Here is a 25,864-nt window from a genome sequence, read left to right as displayed (position 1 = left end):
CCCTGGGAACTCTGGGGATACTGGTTGGTTCACACTGTTATTCATCCTATGGGGCTGTAAACACCTTCAGCTCCTTGGGTCCTATCTCTAGCTTCTCCATTGGGGACCCTGTGAGCAGTCCAATGGTTGGCTTAGAGCATTCACCTCTGTATTTGTCAGGCACTGGCAGAGCCTCTCAGGAGACAGCTATATCAGGCACCTTTCAGCAAGTACTTGCTGGCATCCACACTAAGTGCTTGGGTTTGGTAACTGTATATGGGATGAATCCCCAGTTGGGGCAGTCTCTGGATGGTCTTTCCTTCAGTGTCTGCTCCACACTTTGTTTCTGTATCTCCTCCCATGGGTATTTAGTTCCCCCTTCTAAGAAGGACCAAAGTACCCAGACTTTGGTCTTCTTTCTTCTTGAGTTTCATTTGATCTCATCCTTAGTCATCAGGGAAACACAAATCAAAACAACCGTGAGAGTCATCTCACACCAGTCAGAATGGCTAAGATCAAAAACTCAGGTGACAGCAGATGCTGGCTTGGATGTGGAGAAAGAGGAAAACTCCTCCATTGCTGGTGGGATTGCAAGCTTGTACAACCACTCTGGAAATGAATTTGGCAGTTCCTCAGAAAACTGGACATAGTACTACCAGAAGACCAGCTATCCTGGGCATATACCCAGAAGATGCTCCAACATGTAATAAGGACACATGCTCCACTATCTCCATAACAGCCTTATAATAGCCAGAAGTAAGAAATAACCCAGATATGCCTCTACAGAGGAATGGATACAGAAAATGTGATACATTTACACAATGGAATACTACTCAGCTATTAAAAATGAGTTCATGAAATTCTTAGGCAAATGGAAGGAACTAGAAATTATCATCCAAAGTGAGGTAACCCAATCACAAGAGAACACACATGGTGTATACTCACTGATAAGTGGATATTAGCCCAGTGCTTAATTTTAAAATTAAACATGTTCAGTAATGTTACATTCTCTAGGAATGTCACACTATAGTCTTATAGTATTTATTTTACTTTATTTAACTTAATACATTAAGCCCTATAATATGAATCAATCAAAGATAAAATTCTGGTATTTTGGGAAAGCCACATGATGCTTACTTTTTGTTAACTAGAAATAATTACATGCCATTACAAATTTAAAATATTTTTTTAAAAAAAAATAATTTCATATCTACATTTAAGTGAATGAGAAACACTATCTATAATACTCTAATTGGAAAAAAACTGAGGGAAAAGTTAAATAGTCAAATTACTCAATACCATTACTCAAAAGGTTACCATTGAAACACAATGCAAATTTAGTCATATGTATAAAACTTCCCATTTCACAAGAGCAAGTTGTTGGAACCTTAGTTGTCACTTCTAGTCAATGGCTTAGGAGTTTGATGAGATAAAGCAGAACTTTTGTTACTGTTATGACGCCATCATTTACAGAAGTTAAAAATTCTCTTGAATCTAAAGAAACAAGAAAGGATACCCTAGGCTCTTGGCTGACTCTTGCAAATGGAGTAAAGAAGAACTCTGGGAATTGGCCCATGCACAGTGCAGAAAAATTAAATTCAGAGAGCCTTCCTTCCCCTTCTCTTGTGGAAGCAGGAGATGGGAGCTCTTGTGGTCCTGCCCAGAATCATTATGGACAATTATTAATATAATTGAATTCTTTAATTTTCCAGATCTCATTATTAGGTCATTCAGAATGAACTCAGTGACATCAGTTTGTATTTGAGAATGAGACAATATGAGAGTAACAGTGAGCTCCTGAAGCTTCTGACTCTTCAGCAATCATAATGGAATCCAGTCCAGGGAAAAAGCCAATGTGCAAATTGAGTAGATACATCATAATATAGAAAAACAGTGTTAAATCCAAGTTGATAACATAAAATAAGCTGGCTCTGCTTCTGACTTGTCTAGCTACTTATATGAGAAGATAACCTTTATTTTTAAGACAATTGAACTGAACATTTTATAACTGAAATAAAACTTGGGTGGGCCATCTGGTTGGGTGTGTCCAGGATGCCAATGATTCAAGGCTACACTGATGCAATTATTGTCACATTGTCTCTTTTCTTCTCGAAAATACCCCACTGACATCACAAAAGACTAAGCAAGTAATACTTAGAGAATTATTCTCATACTGAGATTTGTGAGATAGAAAAATTTTGACAACATAGTGTTTTAATTCTCAGATAATGATAAAATAAACTCTAGTTTGATTCAATGGGATAAACCTATAAAAATGAGTTACTACAGAGGACAAGATGTGCATAATCTTACCTAACAGGTTAGGGCATGGAGAGCCAAGCATGCATGAGCACGTAGACACACACACACACACACACACACACACACACACAACATTACATTGAAGCAATTGCACACAAGAAGTGGGCAATAACTATAGCTGTATATATGCTATATGCCCAATCACAAGCTCTGAGACAAAAGAAAAAAAAAGACCTCTAGATTATGCTGGTTTTCTTGTTTTTAAGTTGAACTTCGTGTTAGACACCAGAAGAAAGCCGGAGTGTAGAAGATAATACTAGGAAGTCAAAATATATAATAAACATTCATCTTAAAAATGTCCAAATCCATCCTTTTATTTAATTAGAATTCAATGTACAATGTTCAAATATTTTTTAAAATGCAGTATCTCTGAAAATTACTCCTCAAAAATATATTTATATTAATAATTTTATTATGACAAAATAAATGCATAGATTTACTTTAGAAAAATATTTTAATAAAAACATTTTTGGAAAACCAATACATATCAATTTTATAACTGCCTTGTATATAATTTTAAACATCCATTTGATATTTCCTAGGCATTCCAAATGAAAAGAAATGATCTATTCCCTTGTGGTCTTTTGATGGGAGAATGCTTAGGGTTTATCAATGAAAATAAGTTAATTATCATTCAAATCATCGTCACAGTGAAAAAAAATCAATGAATTAGTTTATGCAGTTGGAAATGTTTAAATTCTCTTACATTAAGCTGTGCATTATAAAACGATCCCCAGCCTGCCTAACAATCCATCTTACCATTAAGCTATTTATTCAGCAATATATGGCTTTCTTATGAACACCAACCAAAGACAAGTAGATTTAATCACTTACATCCAAGCAAGTCCACCATACAGGTTTTATGTTTTGATAAGTAAAAAAGATACTCATCTTTCTACAAGTAGGCTTGATAGCTGGACATCAGAGACATTGCTTTCGTTCCTCCAGTAATCATATATAATGATTCCAGGAAAACAAAATAAACATTACACTGAGATATGACTGCCCTTTATGGCAGAATTTACATAAATGTGCTCATGAACACCCTAAGCACTGTCTCTGCACCTACTCTACCTCAGCAATTCTTGTTCACCTTTACTTGATAAGGAAGTGTGACAATTTTGAGAGAAACTAAGACCAGAAGTAAATAATATAATTATATAATTCAATGGGAAATTGGGTTTCCTGAGAGATGTAGATTTTAATAACAAAAAAGTACCCAATTACACCAAGCTGCGTAATCATAGCTTACAAGGTTTTACCACCTATACGAACTATGAGAGAAATATAAGTTTCCTTCATTCTAGAACTAGTTTGGCTCAATCTACTGTTAGTTCCTTCAGCAACAGGTACATCTGCAACGGTAATTTTCAAATTGAATTAAAGATCAAAGTACAAGAGTTGAAAAATGATGAGAAAGGGAAAATTAGAGTCTAGAGGAATTTCATCCCAAAGAGTCCGACTTTAGCGAATCCACCAGAATATGCATCTGTGAAGGGAGGATTTCCTCTGATATTCTAGTTATTGATCATGCCTTGATCACTACTGATGAACATCTGTACCTTCTAATCTTAGGAAGACTTTGTTGCTATTTCTGCCACGTTGGACACAGTTAGATTCTGCTGGAAGATGTGAGATCTCACTTTGTAATATTGTTGCAAATGGAGCAGCTTTATTCATGATCTCTCAGGATTTGACCTCCCAGGATTTGAGCAGACCTGTTTGAGCAGAGCACTTTCTTGTAAACTCCTGCGCTTGCAGTCTAGTTCTAAAGTTAAAACACAATCCACTCTTATTTCCTGTAAATTTATCTATATCTCTTTTAAAGGAATGGAACACTGCCAGGAGATATTGAAAAGGTGGTGAGCTAATCTGGGTGAGGATAGACAGGAGAAGAAAATGGATATGAAAAATCTCTGAATCACACTTAATTTAGTAACATCAAATGTAGGAGTAACAATTATCTTGACAAATGGCTGTCATATTTCCAGTTGAGATAAAGCTTTGTAAAGAAATCTGTGTATGACATAAGCCTAAGAACTACTATTTTTAACATTTTAAGTACATATGTAGGCGTTATATAGACCACCTATGAATGACACAAACCCTCAGCTATTTGTTTTATTGCAGTTAAATTTTTAGTAGTATATATTATATACTGTAGGTTCATTACAATGATGTAATCTTTTTAACAGTAAACCAGTACAATTCCCACCCCAAAAATTTTTTAATTGGGTTACAAGATACCAAAAATACCAAATCTCTGTTTCTCTCTCACTCTCTCTCATATACACATACACTCTTTCTCACATTCTCTTTTCTCTCTCTTTCTCTCTCTCTCTCTCACACACACATATTCTCTCTCTCTCTTTCTCTCTCTCTCTCTCTCTCTCACACACACTCTCACATATTCTCTCCTCTCTCTATCCTCCCTCTCTCTTTCTCTCTCTCACACACACATACACACACACACACACACAGAGAGAGAGAGAGAGAGAGAGAGAGAGAGAGAGAGAGAGAGAGAGAATAGTTATATAAATAAGACTGACCTGTTAATTAACTAGGAACCTTAAAAATGAAAATACTAATAAGTAAAGACTGGCAAAAGATCCTAAGAAACACCAGAGTGAAAATGTAAATCCCAGAAGCAAACATGTTTATATTCTCTCTAAACCCTCATACTTCAAATTATTTCCAGAGAAAATTCTCTTTAGCATACCAGAGAGTCCAGGGCAGTGAGAATATACTCTATGCATTCATGTAATGACCAGAAGGCAGCGCTCAATCATTGGGATGATAAGGTAGAAACTCAGAAGTACCCAAACATAAAATATTGTTGTAATGAAAGTAAAGCATATGTGTCCACATCTGCTAATTTCCGGGAGCACTAAAACACCTAAACTTTCCTTCCATGGTGGCTTATTACAGTCATGTTCAATGTAGAAAAATACAATAGAGTATGTGACAGAAAGTGTACATGTTCAGAGGAAATAAAAACATATGGCAGGCTTACCTTTTAATGTTCTTTCTCCTCTTTTCTATGCCAGTCCAGATGCTGGGTATAGTTCCTCCCTGCCAGTAGATGGAGATAGTAAAATTGAGTCTTAGTGACCTCAAACCCTAATCTAGGTGGTTAAGAATTTTCAATTTTGGATGGGGTATTGAAAAAAAATTGAATCATTGAAAAGTACAAAGTTTGTAAAAATGTCTGAGTCAGTCAAATGAGCTTTTATTTGTGGACATAATTGCTAATTTTTATAGGACAGGATCTTGGCTGGCATAGAAAAAATATAAGAAAGAGCATTATTTGGTAGGTTATTTAACCTAGATATTTTTATTCTCTTAAAACTTGCTTACTCGCGCAACTAATACCTATATTTACTCTGGATATGTCATTGGCCAGGTGCTTCTTATATGGTATTCAATTAACATTTTCATAACCCTGTAAGTTACTCTTCCCCACCTCTGTCCTATCAAACCCTGGATTTGCTTGAAGCCCACGTGGAACTGCCTGCATGCCATGATTCTCAGTCCCCTAGGTCTTTAGGTCTTTAACCTAACCTCCACTTTGGGCAAGACCAGGCTCTCTTCCTACTGATAAAGGAGCCTTAGGATTTAAAACCCCTTTCCTGGTGATAAAAATTAAGGCATTATTATTTTGTTTCAAATCAATATATCCTCTCACAATTATCCACAGAGAAATTAATAAAGCCAAAATGTCATCAATTGCATATTAGATTGATTATCTTTAAAAGAACTAGAGGAACCTAGAAACAAGAAACATGGTTTTGTTTAAGGACTGCATTCTAGAGATCAAACTCAAATGGAAACACAGAAAAGTCTGCGCTTGTTGGCAATGATATCTAGAAACAAAACAGATTCTGCCACCTTCCAAAGCTAATAAAGTATCTCTAGATGGTAGTAAGGAAACGAACTAAAAGACATTCTTGATTGAATTTAGCACCAATGGAACGGTGATGAGCTCACTGGGCCTCCTTTTCTCATTCAGTGTGCCCACACACTGAACCCACTGGGAATGGATACCACTCCTCTTCATTGTCTCGTGCAGAGTGTAAGCCTCCATATTACTTGAGAACATGATCTGCCACATGATTTTAATAGAGCACCTTGTGGAAAAACAGCACGATATAACTAATTGAATAAAAAACACAGATTTATTCAAAAATTGCATGACTAAAGTAAATGTCTATTTTTATAGAGTTACCTCATCACACTTCCCAAATAAGAACACTATTTTTAATAGTGCTTTATAGGTCTTAGGATTTTTTTTTTTGAGTTTCCAAAGTATTTTCCAGTGAGGACAATGACCTTAAAGGTTATATATATATATATATGAAATTTCCTATTAAAATAGAGTTATATTTTCCAGTGTAAATGACCATAATAGTTTTTGTCTAAAGCAATGTTTATTTTTCTATATTTTAATTTTAATTGTTTGTGATGGGTATATATATAAGGATGTGTGTAGGTAAACACATCAGTGCAAGCATGAAGAGGCCCTAGGAGAATGCCAGGTACACTACTCTATCTGTGTGTGGTTGATTCCCTTGAAACAGGGTCTTTCTTATACGTCACCCCGAGCTAAAGTTAAGACCACTATGCACCACTGATCCTCCAGTCTCCAATTCTACCCCAATATTTAAGTAATGGGCAGGTGTGCAACTGTGCCCAGCCTTTTACATGAGTCTTGGGCATTTGAACTTGGGTACTTACACTTGCATAGCAAATGCTCTTACATGCTGAGACATCTCCAGGACCTAAAGCAGTCCATATTTAAAGAATGAAAATGAGTGACGGTATCATGTCAGATCCACAGATATAAACCATAAAATGGTTCTAGAAAACTTAGATATAGAGTTATCTTAATAACAAAAGACAGCATCAACCTTCAACACAAGTCACTCTAGTATAATGGCTATCAACTCCCTTTCCACCAAATTATATTACTTCAGATCATGTCACAGATCATGTCCACAAGTAACAATGACACTTCCACTGTACTCAAAACAATTAAAAAGGATGACCCCCTTCCACAGTGTGTTCAATAGATGCATTACCTTAAATTAGAAAAGGAGAACCACTGATTTTTAACCATAAACAAATAAAACTATAGGTGTAAATTTTAAGCTGCTAACGAACATAGATCTTGCCATTTGCATTCTGTTCAGTTTATTTCATTGAGTAATTTTTTTTCCTTTTTTTTCACAAATTTGGTAATACCCCTGATAGTTACAGTATCAAGTACGTTAAAATAGCTACAATAAAGCGACCCACAACATTTTCTGTGTGATTGTCTATTAAAATTGTGATCTGGAGACATTATTACAAGTTGTTACTGATTTGATAAATTCTGGAGTCCTTTCAATACTTGGATCACTACACTTGACGTTAATTCTACCTCTGAAAGTCAAGATTATTCTGGAACTAAAAAGTGTCCAATTTCAGAGATTGCTAATATAGAGTTGAATGATCAGAAGCCAACCTTTAACCTTTTGTTGGCCAAAAAGAAGCAAAGAATAATTTCTCTAAAGTTAACATTTTCACCATAAAAAATAATAAATAAATTCTTCATTTAAGGATGGGGAAAGATAAGTAGCATTATAGTCATTTGGGTTTTGTAGTTCTGAAAATGGGACAGTGTTCCTGCACATGATGGGTAAGTGTTCTAGGATTTGTACTCTGTCTCAAGTCCTTAAAAAGAAAGAGGGTCAAGTGTTTGTGGAGAACTGATACCACTTCACATACTCATAATCAAGTGTATGAAAAGGTATTTAACATGCTGTCTGGAAAGAACTGTATCTTCAATATTTTTAAACAATCTAAGCCAGTGTATCTACAATTGATAAGAACATGCAAATGAAGAATTAGTTTTCTCCATTAGTTTCACTTGGTGTACCAACCAGTGTTCAGGCCACGCCTCATATCTAGCAGTAGATGGCCATCGCAAAACTTATTCAATGGCAGTTTTACACATAGGTGTTTTGGGTGTATATAATGTTTACCAGATTTGTGTGTTTAATGAATTTCCATGTGTGTGTGTGTGAATATGTATGTTACTCTATTTATATGTGTTTCTTTTTCCTTAGCTCATTTTTTTAGTTTGTTTGTTTTGTCTTATTCTCTTTTTAAATTTTGCGTTATTTTATCGCATTATTTTTAGACGACTATTTGTATTCTAATGAGAAACAGACAAAGAAAGGGTATGGATTTGGATGGATAAGGGAGTAGGAAGGATCTGGGAGGAGTACAAGCTGAATAGATTGTATGAAAAAATGTTTTCAATTAGAAAAAACACCTAAGAATTCTTTACTACCACCAATTTAAAATATCCATGGGGCTGGAGAGATGTTCAGCTGTTCATAACTCTTGCTGCTCTTGGAGAAGACCCAATGGCTACTTTACAGATCACAACTGTCTATACCTCCAGTTCCACATGATGCAATACCCTCTCCTGCCCACCATTATCATTGGGTGTGTATATGGGACAGAAATATAGATGCTGGCAAAACACTCTTAAAACGTAAGTAGATTGAAAAATTTTAAATACTATCCAGGCTGAAGAGGCAGTTCATTGGTAGAGTACAGACATGGGGATACGAGGCCCTGAGCGTCAGGGCCAGTTCTCTTCCAAAACTAAACGTTCAGAAGAAGCTATAAAGATATATCATTTATTTTAAAAGTTTATGCATAATTACAAAATAAGGGACATTACAGCAGGAGACGGCTAATTCTTCTCCAATCAAAAGCATGACATTCTTTTTAGAACAAATAGAGAGGTAAGTGAAGAACATGTCCTCACCAACTCTTTGTATGACCATTTCTATAAATAGCCTACCAAATGCAAATTGAGTAACCCCAGTGATTGGCTAATCATTGACTCTTTACTTTCCTCTGTTGAATGGACCTACTTTGCATTTCTTATTCTATTTTAAGCATTCTTTTGATTTGCCTCCTCCTAAATGTGGGAGTAACTCTTCCTCCTGCTTTCCTCAGTCACCCTTCCATCAGCCCAAATCCCCAGCGACCTCAAGCACTGCTTAGACTTAAATAAACACTGCCCCTCAGCACAGGTCCTTTCTATCTGCATTAGAAGCTCTGCTTCTTCTCTAAGTCACAAAGCCACATTCACAAGGGCATTTTCCCCTTGAGATCCAACACACCCACTGCAGACACATGCACAATTTATGAGCTCTGCTCCTTCTGCACTTCCTAATCCCCATTGTTTGGTTCCCCATTTCACGAAGCAGGCACCCTTAAATGTCTCATCGTTCATTTATGGCATTGTTTCCACTGACCATCGTTGAGATAATGTTTAAGTGAAATGTCACTAAGCCCACATTTTAGTTGTTTCTGCAACTGTCTTCAACAGCAATTATTATTCTTGCTCATACAGTAAGCTTCCTTTTCCTTAATGTAAGGAGAGTGATCCAGCTTCCTACTGAAGAGTTTTGTTGCCTTTAAAAACATTGTATATTTTACAACAATTGGACATGTTTGTCAGTTTAAGAGCTTGTGTAAATAATGAGCTAATATCATAGTTTCCAAAACAATCAATTGAAGAAGTAAAGGTATTTTAACATGTATGCCTATTCCTGTCTGTTCTTATTAAACTGAATGAGTAAATAAGTCAGCGAGATGGCTTAGCGGTTAAGGGACCTTACCCCCAAAGCTAAGAAAATTAATTTGATACCAGGATCCTACGTAGAGAAAGGAAAAAATGAGTTCTCATAATTTTTTTTCTGATTTCTACCTGTATGCCATTGGCATTGGAGTTCATGTACACACAAAATACATACATATGTACTTACATACAAGCATACATACAGAAATATATATATATATATATATATATATATATATATATATATATACACATATATGCAGATTGCATACATGCATACACATAGAATGACAGACAGACAGACAAAAACACCTTTAAATTGAATGACAGAAGAAATAGCTTTAGTATGTGGCTAGTTCTAAACTAACTTGTTCTTCAAGCTTTGTTAATGTTTTATTAACTTATACCAAAAGTTTAACTTAAAACACCCAAATAATGATTCTTTATTTCTAATTTAAGAAAATACAGCTTTCATAATATTAAAAGGCATTCTTTCCTATCTCACCTCTTAATATTTTAACTATTTCTGTTTATTATGAATTGTGTACAATGCTGAAGAGCCAAAATTCTTTAAACCACTCACCATACAGCTCACACTCCTACTTCTGTACCTTGTCATATTTCTTTGAAGACACACACTTTTAGTTTCAACGGATGTTATTAATAATTTAGCTAACACTGGCCCTTTATTCTTCCCTGTTCTCCTGGGTAAACCCAAAACTTCACTCATAGAAATAACTGTGACTCACAGTAATTATGTTAATTTCATAAAAATTATTTGTGGTTTATTTACCTATATTATTACATTCACCTATTAGGAAAAATGGCTTCTCTCCCTTCATTTACCCTAGTTCCTGTGTCCTTTGTCTTTTAATATTAGCTGAATAACTGTGAATACTGATTCTGAAAATACACAGACCCCACATAAAACGGCCCATAATAACTAATGAACAAATGGCTACTTGCTGGATCTCTGTCAACTGGGAGTTGCCCATGCCATTCTGGGACACTATTCAAAAACAGATCACAGATTTAAGACAGGAAATAAAAGCAACGGGCCTGTAGAAGTTAACCACCACTATTGTGATCAGTAATAACCTGAGAACAGATTCTAAATATTGGCTGTGTTTCCCAAATTTAGAGATGTTAGTCCTATCTTAAGTTATAGCAGCCACAGTTAACAGTTCTGGATCTACCATTAACTTCCAAATGCTCGCATACCTTATCTTAACAGCAATGCTATTTAAATCAATGTGATCTGTTTTCATTGTATCTAACATAGAGTTCTTTGTCATATGAAATTAAATTTTTAAGGTCTTGTGTATATAGAGAGCTCTCACATTATCTTGTTCAACAGAATGTGTTTCATCATCTTCTTCTCAGGGGCACATTCATTGAAGGGAAGGGAGGCAGTCTGGTTTGTATATTGTTAAATCTTCAGCGATCAGAGGAGTAGCTGAGTGTAGGGGGTACACAAAACATGTATTTAATCAATAGATTCATGTTTACATAATGATTGGTTTACATGTATGTAGTCAGATTTTGCCAGAACATACAACTATATAAATTTTTAATCCTCTTATCTATAAAAAAAATCCAAGATCGGCAATGTATCAGAAGAATCAACTTCACAAAAATCACCATTTTCTTTAGCCATGTTTCTACCCAGTGATCCTTCCCTTCCCTTCTTTCTTTCCTGACCTTTAATAAATCTAACTTTCTTTATGTAATTTAATCAGGATGAGGTTTTCTCTTTCTTCTTTTCCAATCTTATATTGTGTATCCCAATCCAAAGAATCTCTAGAAATTAAGCTCCTGAGTGCTTTGGAATCCACATTAGGTTCCAGTGTTATGAAGCAGCAAGGCCTTGACTTATATGGAAAAAAAAAGCACAAAAAATAGTATCTTATATTTCTAAGAATGTTTCTTTTGAGCCATACAGCATCTCAGAAAGTGTTCTCCTCTAGAAACTTGAAGTATGAGTTATCATCCCTTCTATGCTTCAGTGGCTTGTATATCCCTCCCCTATAAACAACTGATATTATAAACTCACTTCAAGGAGATTGTTAATTCAAGCATTTAATAAATCAAAGGTTCAGTGCCTCAAATGAATGTTCAGCCTCATGAAGTCAGAACAAAAATACCCTAAACATAATGATGCCTTTTTAATACAAAGTTGGTCCTAAAACAAACAGCCTATGGCTGACACTGCCATCCAAAGTTTAAGTAGATTTTAGAAGAATACATTTTCATGAATTAGATTTTTTTTATCTGACCAAAAACCAAAATTTAATGAATGGTTTGAAGAAATTATAAAGGCTAAGTTAAATTGAAAAAAAAAAAAAAGCAACAGCAACAACAATAATAGAACGTATTGAATGCTGAGAGGAACAAAGGTTAAAGTTCAGATGGTGAGAAATCCTGGGGGCAAACAGGACCAGTGCACATGGAGGAGCATCTTTACATACTGGGACTGGAGAGGAAGCAAAGTGAGAAGAAAATGGTACAGGCCTTCAAGTTCATGCTGATAAACTGCCATTGTAGGCACAGCTGTGGCTTCTTTTAGCACCTCTGAAAACAGAGGTTGAACCAACTTACAATGGGAATTGCGTAAGAAATTCCTGGCAAATATTAGCAAGAAAATATTTTCCTGGCAAATACTGCAGATCAAGAAAGTAAAGGATAATGGCTCTAAGCGAAGCATCCATGTATTGTTCTGAGGGTTTGACTGAAGAGAAGAAAAGCTGCAGTTAGAGCTTAAAGTTGAAGCAAATGAGGAAGTGTACTGGTGGACAAGTGACCCTTCCTGAGAGTCCCCGTCTGTTACTACTGTCAGCTGTGTCAAAGCCTGCAGTAATTTTTGCTCAGTATGTAATATTCATATTAATCTTACATATGGAGTATCCTTAAAACACTACTGTGTAAGTGAAACTAGTTAAGGCATGTTTCCAAAAAATACTTTTTGTGTTTAGATTATTTTATTCTGAACTGGTTTTACTGTTTGGTTAAATTTTTGTTATGTGACCAAAAAACTCATCTGTATAGTGCAATGACTGGAAATTTCAAAGAATCTATAAAAAGGTTAATTCATATTTAAAAATAATAATAATAAAAGTTCCCAGAGTGGCTCCTGGGTGAACGCCTGTTTTGGCTCTCTCAGCACTGGGATCCCAGACATGCACGACCACATTCAATGAACATGTCTTACTAAGGAGAAAGTACTCCTCACAATAAACTGCTGGTAAAAATTCAGGCTAGACTTTAAAGTGGTGGTTTTAAAAACAGTATTTCAGACTAAACTGAATCTCTGAGTAATACAAGAGTAACAGGTTACACACAAGGGTTTTTACAAATAAAGTTTAAACTGTCCTTCATGTTTGCATGTAGAAAGACGAGTCTAAATCCTTTCTCCTAGTCTAAGTAATCTTAACTGTTTCTAGTTCCCAAGAATTCAATGACAAGTATTATAGAAATCATAATTAACTATTAAAATATTAATGTTAATATATTAAATATCCTGTATATAAAAAGAACCCTCTTACCAAGAATTCTGGATATATAGAAGTGGTCTAACTCTCATTTGCCACTATGAATAAAGAATGATACTATTGCCTACTCTGAGTCATGAGTTGTAGCTGTTCCCAAATCTTATACTTGTTTATTTTATATGTCACAATATAGTGATATGATGAAATTTATATATGTGTGTACACACACATTTATGCACAGTCATATGTACAAATGTATGCATATGCACACACACACACACACACACACACACACACACACACATCACTAAACTTGAATAGTTTCTCTTGTAATGGAGGAATCAAAACCAAGACTAGATCATCCAATCCAAAAGTCTCATTAAGAATTTGTTGTTTCTAACACATCCCTCAGCAAACACTGCCAATGCATGTCGACTGGGATTCCTTGTTGACTCAAGACTTCAAAGGAGCAGTGAGCCTGATGTGTTGCACAAAGTCTGGGATCCACAGCACACAATGATCTCATCCCATCTGAAAGCCCACAGTACATCTAGCAGACTGACATTGTCCAAGTGAAGCTTCTAGGCCTTCCTGCAGGACTATTGTTTAAGTATTCCACCTTCTTAACAGAATGAAAATAACCTAAGGCTACAAACGTGTCTTAGTATATCTTGCTTTTAATGTTCTTGTTCCTGTTCCTGCTACTGGACATGTCATTTCAACTTGATCTTGCACAAAATAAACTCCTAACCATAGTCATTTTACAAATGCTATCAATTTTTAAAAAGCATTATTCTCTGAGACTTCTCTTGGGACTTACTGCAGTGAAAGAATTTACATGTGTTCCATGTAAGGCTGACTACATAATGAGATTTCAAATATGTACAACACATATTGTTTATTACAAACACTGCTATCCAAGGAAGTATGTTCCAATCAGCATCAATAGTTCACTAGCTACTAATTTTGGCTTAAGAAGAAGTTTGACATTAGCACTAATCTCCACTAATCTGCAAACCAATTACACTTGATCTTAGCTAAAAGGCTGAGAAGTGATGCAAACCAATTACAAAGGTAGCCATGAGCGTCAATATCATTCAGGATATTGAGCTCAGCACTAAGGCTCTGCAACACTGTTTCTTAGGGTGAACAATGATGTCACCAATCTCTGAGTGTGGTTGTTCCATAACACTAAAGATGTGATGATCTACTTCATAGACAATAAATTTATACTGATATATTGGTGTTTTAGATAATACATAACAAGATGACATGTTTACCACTGATAATTTATATCTCTGTGTGTGTGTGTGTGTGTGTGCTTTCTATAGACATTTTCCATATCTTCCTGTGAGAGTCTATTTAAGACCCCGAGAGATCACACAACTCTTCAGAATCTTTACTAGTTTTTTACATAGGCTCAAAGTTCAGTTCCCAGCACTAACATGAGGCAGATGACAACTGTGTGTATCGCTAGATACAGAGACTCTAGATCAACATGTCTAATCTCTGAGGGCAGTTTCACTCACATTCATATAACCCTACAGACACAAATATATACACACATAGTTAAAAGTAAAATATCATCTTTGAAAAAATAATAAAGGTCCCTTACTTAGAGGACAGATGTTTCATGAACAAGAACAAACAGAAGCAGATTTTATTTTGGTGGGCAGTGTGAAATTATGTCAAATACACAGGTCCATGATGATGGAACCATGGCTAACTGGTCCATTATATTAGTCCCCAGCAATCTTTGACAAATTGGGCTCATAATAGCGTGTTCTGAAAGTATATAACTTATGCATCTTGTCACTCAAAAAATGAAATGGATAAAAAGGAAGGAAGGGATGAAAGATGGAATGAAGGAAGAATGGAAGTGAATAAAGAAAAGAAAAGAAAGAAAACAAAACTGCACCTCTAGACAAAAAAGCAGCCCACTTTGCAAAATAATTTTTATGAAGTCACACCCCACCCCTCTAAAATTCTACTGACTTGACATATATTTTGAAATGGTCACAAGTTATTACTGGACCAAACATTAAGGGTTCACCCTAACCCACAAATAGCTAGTGTGCAGCCAACTTCCTGTTTATTGTGGCATAGACACCTAGCATTTCAACAGCAGTTTTCAGATTAATGACTCTGATGAAGATCTGGCATGGACACAGAGAAAGTATGAAGCCCATTTTATGTTACAGGAAAAATCAGCAGTCTAGCAGCAGTGTGTGCTAATGAATGATAAGTTCACACAGTGTGATGGTTGACAACCAAGCATAGTCGAGTATTACACAGTTAATAAATTGATGTACCTGTAACAAATATGGCAGGGAAATTAGTGTATACCAGAATTAGTGACCTCAAATGTCATAGGTCAGAAGATTAGTACCAACATATACTTGAATATTTAACCCCTTATTAAATAGCTTTCAGGAGTCAAACATGATAGGCATAATTTTGAATGATTTCTCAGATAGATGCTAAAAAAAAGGATGCACACTCTAATATGATGGAAACCCATCACGAAAAAAGAGATTCACTGTTTCTGGAAAGAATTTCCACGAATGGGAAACTCAGTGCAACAATAGTAGAAAGATAAACCAGGAGCTGCCCCATGACTCACCTCGAGAAAGCAAACCACGGGTCTTCAGTCCCAGTATCTGGGAGTGGACACCAAGAATTACCAGCTTCTGGTGGCTCAGCCTAGCCTACAAAGATCCATCTCAAAACAAAAATAAAACCATAAGCAAAATACTAGTCTTCCTGAGAGAAGGAAAGGGTGTACTTAGCATCCTTCTTATAGTTTCTAGTTAAACACTGGGTTTATCCCAAGCTAACTGCAGATTTCATATTTCCTAACCTCCTACGTATATGTAAATTCAAATATTTTCATTGCCAAAAACAGAAAGAAGAAAATGAGATCATATATAAGAGAAAGAAAGAAAGAAAGAAAGAAAGAAAGAAAGAAAGAAAGAAAGAAAGAAAGGAAGGAAGGAAGGAAGGAAGGAAGGAAGGAAGGAAGAAGGGACGGAGGAGGGAGGGAGGGAGAGAGGGAGGGAGGGAGGGAGGGAGGAAGGGAGGAAGGAAGGAAGGAAGGAAGGAAGGAAGGAAGGAAGGAAGGAAGGAAGGAAGGAAGAAAAAAACAGATGGCTGATGTTGACACTCTCGAAGACAGTTGCCATACGAGTATTAGGAACACAGTGTCTCTAAGAATTCCTCTGGGAACTATAAGGTCAGCATCTATAGATGCCTATTATAGCCTCTATTCGGTCACAGTGACATAGCATCAGAGGCAATGGAGAATAAATTAGGTCAAATAAATTTAGCTGCAGCAGCAGTTCAGGTTGTGTACTCACTTGGCCTGTACATGCCTCTGGGTTTTTATCTCTAGCATGACAACAAACAAAGACACCCCAATTTAATTTCTCAAGATGCTAGCCACTGGGAATTAGGCTGAATCTCGCCCACCTGTAAACCTTAACTCTGGAGACAATTTTGAAAGACAAATGTGACCAACATTCAGGTGTCAGTTGAGACAGGATAAGATAGTCCACAGTAAATGCAGTAAAATCTTGGCCTTTCCACAATGTTCTATAAAGAGGTTACAAATACAGGGGAAGCACACATATTAAAATACAAGCGAATGGCACATAATATTGGAGACGCAGAGACAAAAAGAAAAGAAAAGGTGGCACAGCAGAGAAAGCAACAAAGCGGTTTTATGTGATCAACAAATGCTAAGAAATGAATTACCCTGAATTAAGAGAAGATAACAAGGAGCTCACAGAAGGATCAGCCAAGATAAGACCAAGCATGTTTCCAGGGAAGGCACAGAAGACAGAATAAAAGGCAGAACCCAAGGTCACTAGGAACAGGGTAGTGTTCTGGTTACATGGTGTCACTGCCCCAAAGAAAAGCTACGTCTAGTCACTTCCTCATGAAAATATGAAAGTGAGGGTCCTCCAAGATTCTCCTTACAGTGCCAATCAGCACAAATAAAAAGGATTTTAATGACTCAAGAATATTCTTATGAATAGGTGTTACCTTCTTCTAAAATGTCTCTTGATTTGCTTTTCCTTGGAGAGAATTTCACCACCAGTAACACTGCTTTTGGAAACTAAGTGCTCCATTAAGTGCTCCTTTAGGACTAAATATGTTTTAAACCTGAGTCACTTGTTCTGTCTAGTGCTCACTATAAATTATGAACAGATCCGGCTTAGTCCTCCATTATCCAGATGAGAAAATTCATCCACAGAGAATTGCATTGGATCATGGGGGAAAATGGGTACACTGACAAACAAGGAAGGCCATCAACAATAAAGACGGTAAAGACGTCAGTCACGGGCTGGGGAGATGGAAACATGAGGATCTGAGTTCACCTCCCTAGGAGCCATGGAAAAAGTCATACTTGGTTGCATTCTCTTGCCATCCTAGCACTGGAGAGGTAAACACAAGAGAATTCCTGAGTGTTGTGGCCAGCCTGTATATCCAAATGCATAGGCTCTAACTCAAAAAAAGAGGTAGGTGAAGAGACTGGAGAGGAAAATATCTGACATTGACCTGTGACCTCCACATAGACACACATGTGAGTGAACACACACACACACACACACATTTGAGCATACATACATGTGCACACACATATGAGCACACAGACACACATCGTGAGTTCCCTTTGCTATACACCTCCTTTATGCTTCCAATAACACAAGACTGTGGAAACATACCGTTCCTCATGATTCGAGACTTCTGATTGACAGATGATTGAACTCTCTAACTCTAAGTAGCTTCTTGTATTATAGAGTGGGATGAGTGTCTTTCTTGAAGTTAGAAAACATAGATGTTTTCCATACTGCCAGTAGCATTTTTTCATATTTTAAAGAAAAACAAACAAATTTGAAAAAAAAAAAAGAGTTTTGCCCAGTTCTAAAGGAGAATAGGAAACCATGTCCTGTTTCAAAATAGTGTAAGTTCTGATACATGCCTTAGCAAATCTATGTGTGTGTGTGGCTTCCACAGGCAGAAACAATCCAGAATGCTAGAAGAAACAGCCCATCCCTTTGATCATCTAAATTAACATCAGTAACACTGATATAGATTTTTAGTTTCATTTTTCAATGAAACTAATTTTTAATATAAAATTTATCCATGAAAACTTAATAAATTATTAAACAATGGCAGGATGAGAAACATTTATCATTGGATAAGTTATTATCATTAAAAACTCTTCTTTGCAAGACCAAGGGGCCTCTCTTCCCAATGACTAGGCCATCTTCTGCTATATATGCAGCTAGAGACACGAGCTCCGGGATACTGGTTAGTTCATATTGTTTCACCTATTTGCAGGGTTGCAGATCCCTTTAGCTCCTTGGGTACTTTCTCTAGCTCCTCCACTGGGGGACCTGTGTTCCATCCAATAGCTGACTGTGAGCATCCACTTCTGTGTTTGCCAGGCACTGGCATAGCCTCATAAGAAACAGCTATATCAGGGTTCTTTCAGCAAAATCTTGCTGGCGAATGCAATGGTATCTGTGTTTGGAGGCTGATTATGGGATGGATCCCTGGATATGGCAGTCTCTAGATGGTCCATCCTTTCGTCTCAGCTCCAAACTTTGTCTCTGTAACTCCTTCCATGGGTGTTTTGTTCCCAATTCTAAGAAGGGGCAAAGTGTCCACACTTTGATGACTTTATATGCCTCAGTACAGGGGAACACCAAGGCCAAGAAGTAGGAGTGGGTGGGTAGGGGAGTGGAGGGAGGAGGGAATGGGGGTCTTTTGGTTTAGCATTTGAAATGTAAATGAAGAAAATACCTAATTAAAAAATAAAATTAAAAAAAAACTCTTCTTTGTTTTATATTGCATGTCTGGCAGATATGAATTATGAGTTGGGCACACACTATGTGTAAAGCATCATTCAAGGGACACTAGTCATAAAAATATCAACTCCCACATTCTAGAAAAGTATAGCCAGGATGTGAGGCAAAGCAGAGCATACTACTACTTCATGTTTTTATTTAATAAAATAAAAATGACTTATGTAGACATCTAAGTTCCAGAAGACTCAGAAGAGAGAATCTGGATTACAGTGGAACAAGCTTATGAGATCAGGCCTTTGGGGATTCCTATCGTACTCTCAGCGTGCCCCCAGGTTGTATTGCAATAGCGTATTCCAGGCTGAACTACATTGTTTCTTCAGGTTTGTGTTTGGTTGGTTGTTTGGTTGCTGTAAATGACAGCACTGAAGCCTTCTCCAGAGTTTACAATGTTAGGACAGATTCTGAGAATCTACTTCTTAAGTAGGTATGTGGGGTATTGATAATAATGTCAAAACACTTTTAAAAACATATCCATCTCTAATACATAGTTTTAAGTGTCATTATATTTTCTATTACTACATGACATTGTAAAAAAAAAAGACCTTCAGAAGTCACTAAATCTAACATATAATTAACAGATGAGCATTGAATTGTTCAATGAAATAATTGTGTCAAAGTCATTAGGATTTGGCAAGGGTAGGTACCAAGGGTGAAAGTGTTCCCAATTGACGGTCAGAATCTTGGGCTGCTTGTCCCAGCCTGTTGCATTACTTTGTCTTTGACAGGTTTACTTCTGGCATGCCCCAATATTAAATAACAGACTTCAAATGGGGACTAACTGACCCTATTGTAGAAGCGCAGAAGCCTTGAGTGAGATATTGTGAGGCTACTGCCTTAACTGATTATACCTTCTACACATAACGGGCTGGAGAGATGGCTCAGTGGTTAAGAGCGCCGACTGCTCTTCCAAAGGTCCTGAGTTCAAATCCCAGCAACCACACGGTGGCTCACAACCATCTGTAACAAAAATCTGATGCCCTCTTCTGGAGTGTCTGAAGACAGCTACAGTGTACACACATATAATTAATTAATTAATAAATAAATAAATAAATAAATAAATAAATCTAAAAAAAAACAATACAAAAGAAAACAAGTTATCTTGAATACTTTCAAAGCCTATTCACTTAATCATCTGACTTTTTTCTGGAATGCCTACTTCAAATATACCACTTAGAATCCAGCCTGAAGAAAGCTACATATTGCTAACTAGAAGAAGAGCAGCCTTTCATAAATATATTTTCCTTTCTAACAAGAAAAACTTCCAACAGTTAAGTAATAAGAAAAAAATAAGTGAAATAATCATTAGATCTTCCTCCTTCACATTCCTTACACAGAGCAGTGTTGATCTGGGACTCAAAATGGGCATCTGTAATCTCAACACCTGGAAGACTGAGGCAGGAGCAATTTCAAAATTTTGGTATTTTTATTTGCTGACATCAAGTACTTTTTAAGAAACTATACTCTTATGCACAAGAGAAAAGCAAATGTTTTGCTTAAAACACATCACAAAATTCAATTTGTTACTATCCAAATATATATATTTATCCAAATATGCTCATATCACACAAATATTAAGAAAGTAGCTCAATAAAAGTGCCGTATGAGTTTATCAATTAATGACTAAGTGACTCTATCCTATGATAGATCATGTAACTACTTTTAGAATCACTATGGAAACAATGTTTCCAGAAAGTCCTAAACGAAGAGAAGTGGCTCACCTTAAAGGGGAACAGTTGTGTGCATGGACCAGAGTCCTAGAACTATGGTACCGGAGAAATGGAGATGGGAATCAGTGCTCCCCTCTTTCTGCTGTCTGATTATGGATGCAATATGTCCAGCTTCCTCACGCTCCTGCTTCAAACATCAGCTCTACCATGCTAGACTACATCCATCAAATGTGAGGCAAAATAAATCTTTCTTCCCTTCAGTTGCTTCTGGTAGGTACTGTATCGCAGCAAAGCAAGAATATACTTGTGTTTGCAATCCTCACTACAACATACCTGGTCTACTGTGGCCTCTGTTGCTAGATCCTTAAAGGAAATACATTGAGAAATTCAATTGTATTTCCCACATCTACCCTTTGACTTTGTTCTCTTATTTTGACTTTGTGAAGTAATCTACATGGCCAGGTACAGCCATACATAACTGTAATCAGTCATTGGAAGGGGTGAGGAAGGAGGATCATGAGTCAAGACCAGCCTAGATTACATTGCCAAACTGTGTCTCTAGAAATACCAGTACTATATAAATAAAGTTAAATAGCAAATATAATATCTATGAGTTGCACCAAAGTTCGTTGAATGTTTACTGATTCAGCAACTTTGGGCAGTATTCTTTCAAATTCTGAGTTCTTAGAGCTCATTAAAATTCAGCCTTGGCATCCTTAGAAAAATATAAACACAAACTCTATGTAGAAGCAGCTGCAAATGCCTTGATTACAGATTGAGGGGATGCACACTAGCTCTCATATATTGATTTTGCATTTAAATCTATTTAGAGACCACAACAAACATCAGGCTCATATGTTTTATATTCTATAAGCTCTGCTGAATTCAGTTAATCTGGAACATTTGAAAAAAAAATCTGTTGATTTCTTATCATTGTTTCCTTTCTCTCATAAGAGAACTAGATTATAAAATCAAGTGTATACACAGTGTGCTGCAATACTTAGAGCTTGTTAAATCTTTGTTTCTGTGGTGGCAAAATATGGAGCCAAATGAATAGAAATTTTAGTGCCCAGTGTCTGTTATTGACAGAAAAAAAATGTCACTCATTTGACAGACAAGTATGGCAGATGACTTTGTTCTGTTCCCACAGTTAAGTAAGTTAAATCATGCTTATCACAAATCAATTCAACACTGACCATTCTTTTAATATATGACAGAAAAATCCACTGATATAAGCTAGAGTCAAGAAGAGCTCTTTGTAGGAGTCCCTAGGAGCAAAGAAGACTCTTCCAGACCAAACTTCAAGCACAAGCATGGCGGTTTACCAACCTCAGGCCTAAATTCTCTGAAGCAATAATTCAAGTGAAAGTGATTGCACATGCCTTGTGCAAAAAATTATTACTGTGCTACGGAAAAGTATTCTAAACCAACTAATGGATTCAGCCAAAACAGAACCATACTTTATGGAAGAAAGGTAGAAGCCTAAGGTAGGAAGGCAATTCCGTTGAAAAAACTATAATCTAGGTTTGTCCATCATAATTATACTAGTATAATTATACTTCCATGATTATACTAGTACTGTTGCTTCAGGTGTTCCATATTAGATGCCACAATAGTCACATTCACTCTGCAATGTCATACTTCCCAGTGAAAGTTCTAATGTAGAAAATGTAGAATCTGGGATAGAAATCACATTCTTTATGTGTGTATGCATACATTCATGCACCCACAATACATAGACAACTACAAAGAAAGATATACTTTGGTATTTTCATCTGGTCTTTTCTACTTTAATCGTATCCAATGAAGTACTGCCATACATGGCTATATGGGTTCTAAAATAAATGGTTGATGTCACATCAAATACAAATCCTAACAGTCAATTTCAAATGTCTACCATACGATTAGTAAATTTCTATTATTTCATACTCCTTATAATTTAGGTCTTTAGATGTCCATTTTTCAACATCTTACACTTTAAAAATATCTATTCCAGAAATTCTTTTTAGGTATCTAGGAACACTAAAATTGCTCTTTTTGTCAGTGTTAGGTATTGAATCCAGGTCCTTCAAATTCACGTGAAGAAGGCAGTCTAGAACCCAATTACTCTGCAGACATCTAGGATAATATGCATCTTAAAGCTTAATTCACAGTTATTTATTGATAGTTATCACTAATAGGATTGTTAAAGTTTTGTATCGAAAAGCTGAAATGTAAAGAGGTTTGAGGAACAGAGAGAAAAGTTTGTGTGAAAATGAAATTAAAACTTATTTGTGGTTAAGAAAGGAGGAAGATGGCCTGGGGAGATGTCTTGGTACGTAAAGCACTTGCGATATCAGTATGAGAAGCTGAGATCAGATAGACAGAACACAAGCAATGCAGGCAAAGGATCAGGCCAGTTAGTTTGATGTATAAAGCTATACAGAGGCAAAAAAAAATCTGTCTCAAACAAGGTGTGAGGCAAGACCCAATATATAAAACTGTCTCCTTCACCTCCACACATGTCCCATGGTACCCATGTGCCTTTGTACAAGCATGCATATGCTGTACTGTAGTGGTTTGAATGAGATGCCCCCCTATATATAGAGTTGTCATCTCAATACTTGGTCTCCAACTGGTGGTACTATTGTGAGAGGTTTAGAAGATGTGGCCTTTTTGGAGTAAATATGTCCATGGAGGAAGACTTTTGAAAGTTTAAAGCCTGAGGGACACCCTCAGTGAGCTTCCTCTGCTTCCTCTGCTAGGTAACTGGCCTTAATGATGTAAATTGTTGGCTACTCCTCCAGCCACTGCATTTATTCTACCACCATGGACTTTTAGATAGATGTTTAGTCCTTTGTAACTATAAGCCCAAATAAATGCTTTCTTCTGTAAATTGTCTTGGCCATGGTGTTTTATCATAGCAACAGGAAAGTAGCAAAAAGAGCTTTAGAAAACTTTTTAAATTAATGTTTCAGGGACAATTTTGTTACCAATTCTGCTCTCTATACTGTCTTAGCCAAATCTCAATATTTATCATATCTTCAAAGGACCATGCCTTCTGTGAAATGCTAAATACCACCCTAGGTTCAGTGGTGGATCACAATTAAAGAGTAACATACAATGATGACAAATACAGTTCTCTTGGTGACCCTTAAGTAGTATATGCCCTGAGTCCTGTCATGCGATTCAAACCTGGCCAATAACAGGGAAGTTACTTTACAAATAGGTGTTTGTAGGAGAGCATGATTTTTTTCCTGTCTGTACAAAGCTGTGTGGGGTGCTGATGCTGGGACAAGCCTGGAACTTAAAGTTAGAAAAAGGGAAAAGGTTCATGAGACTAGTGGTGTCGTGCCTGATTCCTCCTATTAACCCTTTAACTATCCTAATCCTAGACTAAGTATTACAATTAAGCCTGATTTGGGATCTTTTTTCCGTAGCTAGAATCAGTATAAGTTAGGGTTCTGTGTTAAGGTTTCTGTAGATACCTACAGAACAAAAAAAATGTACACTAAGACAAAGCCATATGACTTGCTGATGTATTCACACATTTGATCACACATTAAATGAGATGGATAAAGATGATTGGGCACACCAACAAGCATCATCACCTACTATGAGGTGTGAAATGCTGCTGTAGATTTATAGATTATTGACATTATTTATACCAGTCTTTCATATAGAAACCCACTAATACATTAGAAATGAGATTTCCTCTCATCCTGATTATTTACAAATGATGTTTGGAACACCGATCTGGCATGTCCCTCTGCCATTCCCCATCCTCAGCAATACTTATGGTTCAAATATTAATAGTCCTGTAGCTCGCCTGAAGTTTGGTTTTCACTATTTTTCACTAATAAGTAAATTGGTAAAATCAAAGATCATTAACATTTTTTGAAAAAACAAGCCACCATCAATTAAGAAAAACCAACTGTCCATGCCAGTATCAAGAAAAACAATACTAAACAAATGTGAGTTTGAAAGTCAATAAAAAAAATAGAAAATTGTTTTTTTCCTATACTTTGAAATGGTTCAAAGTAAAAAATAATCTTATTTGTATACCACTCACTTTCAGAACACATGCCCTTGATAAATATCAAAAGAATGCTCAAAAATTAAAAAGCTATAGGCATAATTTCACAGTTTTCATGTAAGTTGTGACAGAGTTCCTGTGGCCCCCAGGGGTCTATAAAGCAGACTTTGCTTGTTGCTAGTGATTAAGTAATAAGACTTCAACTCTGCTCTATTGCTCAAACTGGATATTCTTGTCTTCCTTTTGTATTTATCTGAATGATCACATGAATCTTGCTAAAGAATAATGTGTAGACCAAGAAAATTTAATATCTCAAAGCATAAGCTTTATCTTGTTATAATCAATTACCACTGCACAGGTACTACTATGTAGCTGCACTCTGTAAACATATTTATCACATCTAAGCATTTGTAGTTTGATTTAGCTTCATGGCGCCCTTAAGGAAATGGAAATCAGATCTTTGTGTAATTGGGTTTAGGCCAACCAGGAAGTTCCTCATGTTAGGCACGTTCTTCACTCCTAGGCTGCACCTCAGTCTCCTGCTGTGTGTTTCCTTCTGTGCATCATCCACATGTCTTTATGTAGAATTCTCTCACTTTAAAAATCGCCTACCTTTATTTTTATTAATTTCTATTCCTGTTAAGTTTTTCTCTGTATTCCTATATATAGAATTTTTAGTTTTCTGTATTAGTATTTTAATTCACATTTTCACTTGTTTATTCTCATACTCTGGGATATGTACACATATCATTTTATATTTTTTATTGCTCATTATTTTAATTCTTTACCAATTATTATATGAGCCTCTGTTGGGTGGATATGGTAAGCATGTCAAGTACCATAAAAGAAAACATGCAACTTTCACATAATTAGAG

The 25,864-nt window shown here is 36.2% G+C and overlaps 1 protein-coding gene across 2 annotated transcripts in view; it reads right to left on the bottom strand.

Moving 5' to 3' along the window:
* Nucleotides 1–25,864, bottom strand: part of Pdgfc (platelet-derived growth factor, C polypeptide) — a 177,625-nt gene that overhangs the window by 77,650 nt on the left and 74,111 nt on the right. The window contains exon 2 of one of the 2 annotated variants that reach the window (NM_001357746.1): nucleotides 5,315–5,373. The exons of the other annotated variant lie outside the window; for it this stretch is intronic. The gene's annotated coding sequence lies outside the window, so the exon portion shown is untranslated. The remainder of the gene's footprint in view (nucleotides 1–5,314; nucleotides 5,374–25,864) is intronic. 2 annotated transcript variants of the gene reach the window in all.

This window comes from Mus musculus, chromosome 3 (assembly GCF_000001635.26).
Source record: "Mus musculus strain C57BL/6J chromosome 3, GRCm38.p6 C57BL/6J".
Classification (NCBI taxonomy): Eukaryota; Metazoa; Chordata; class Mammalia; order Rodentia; family Muridae; genus Mus; species Mus musculus.
The sequence above is the reverse complement of the archived record's forward strand: the minus strand, read 5'-3'. Positions and strand labels throughout refer to the sequence as shown.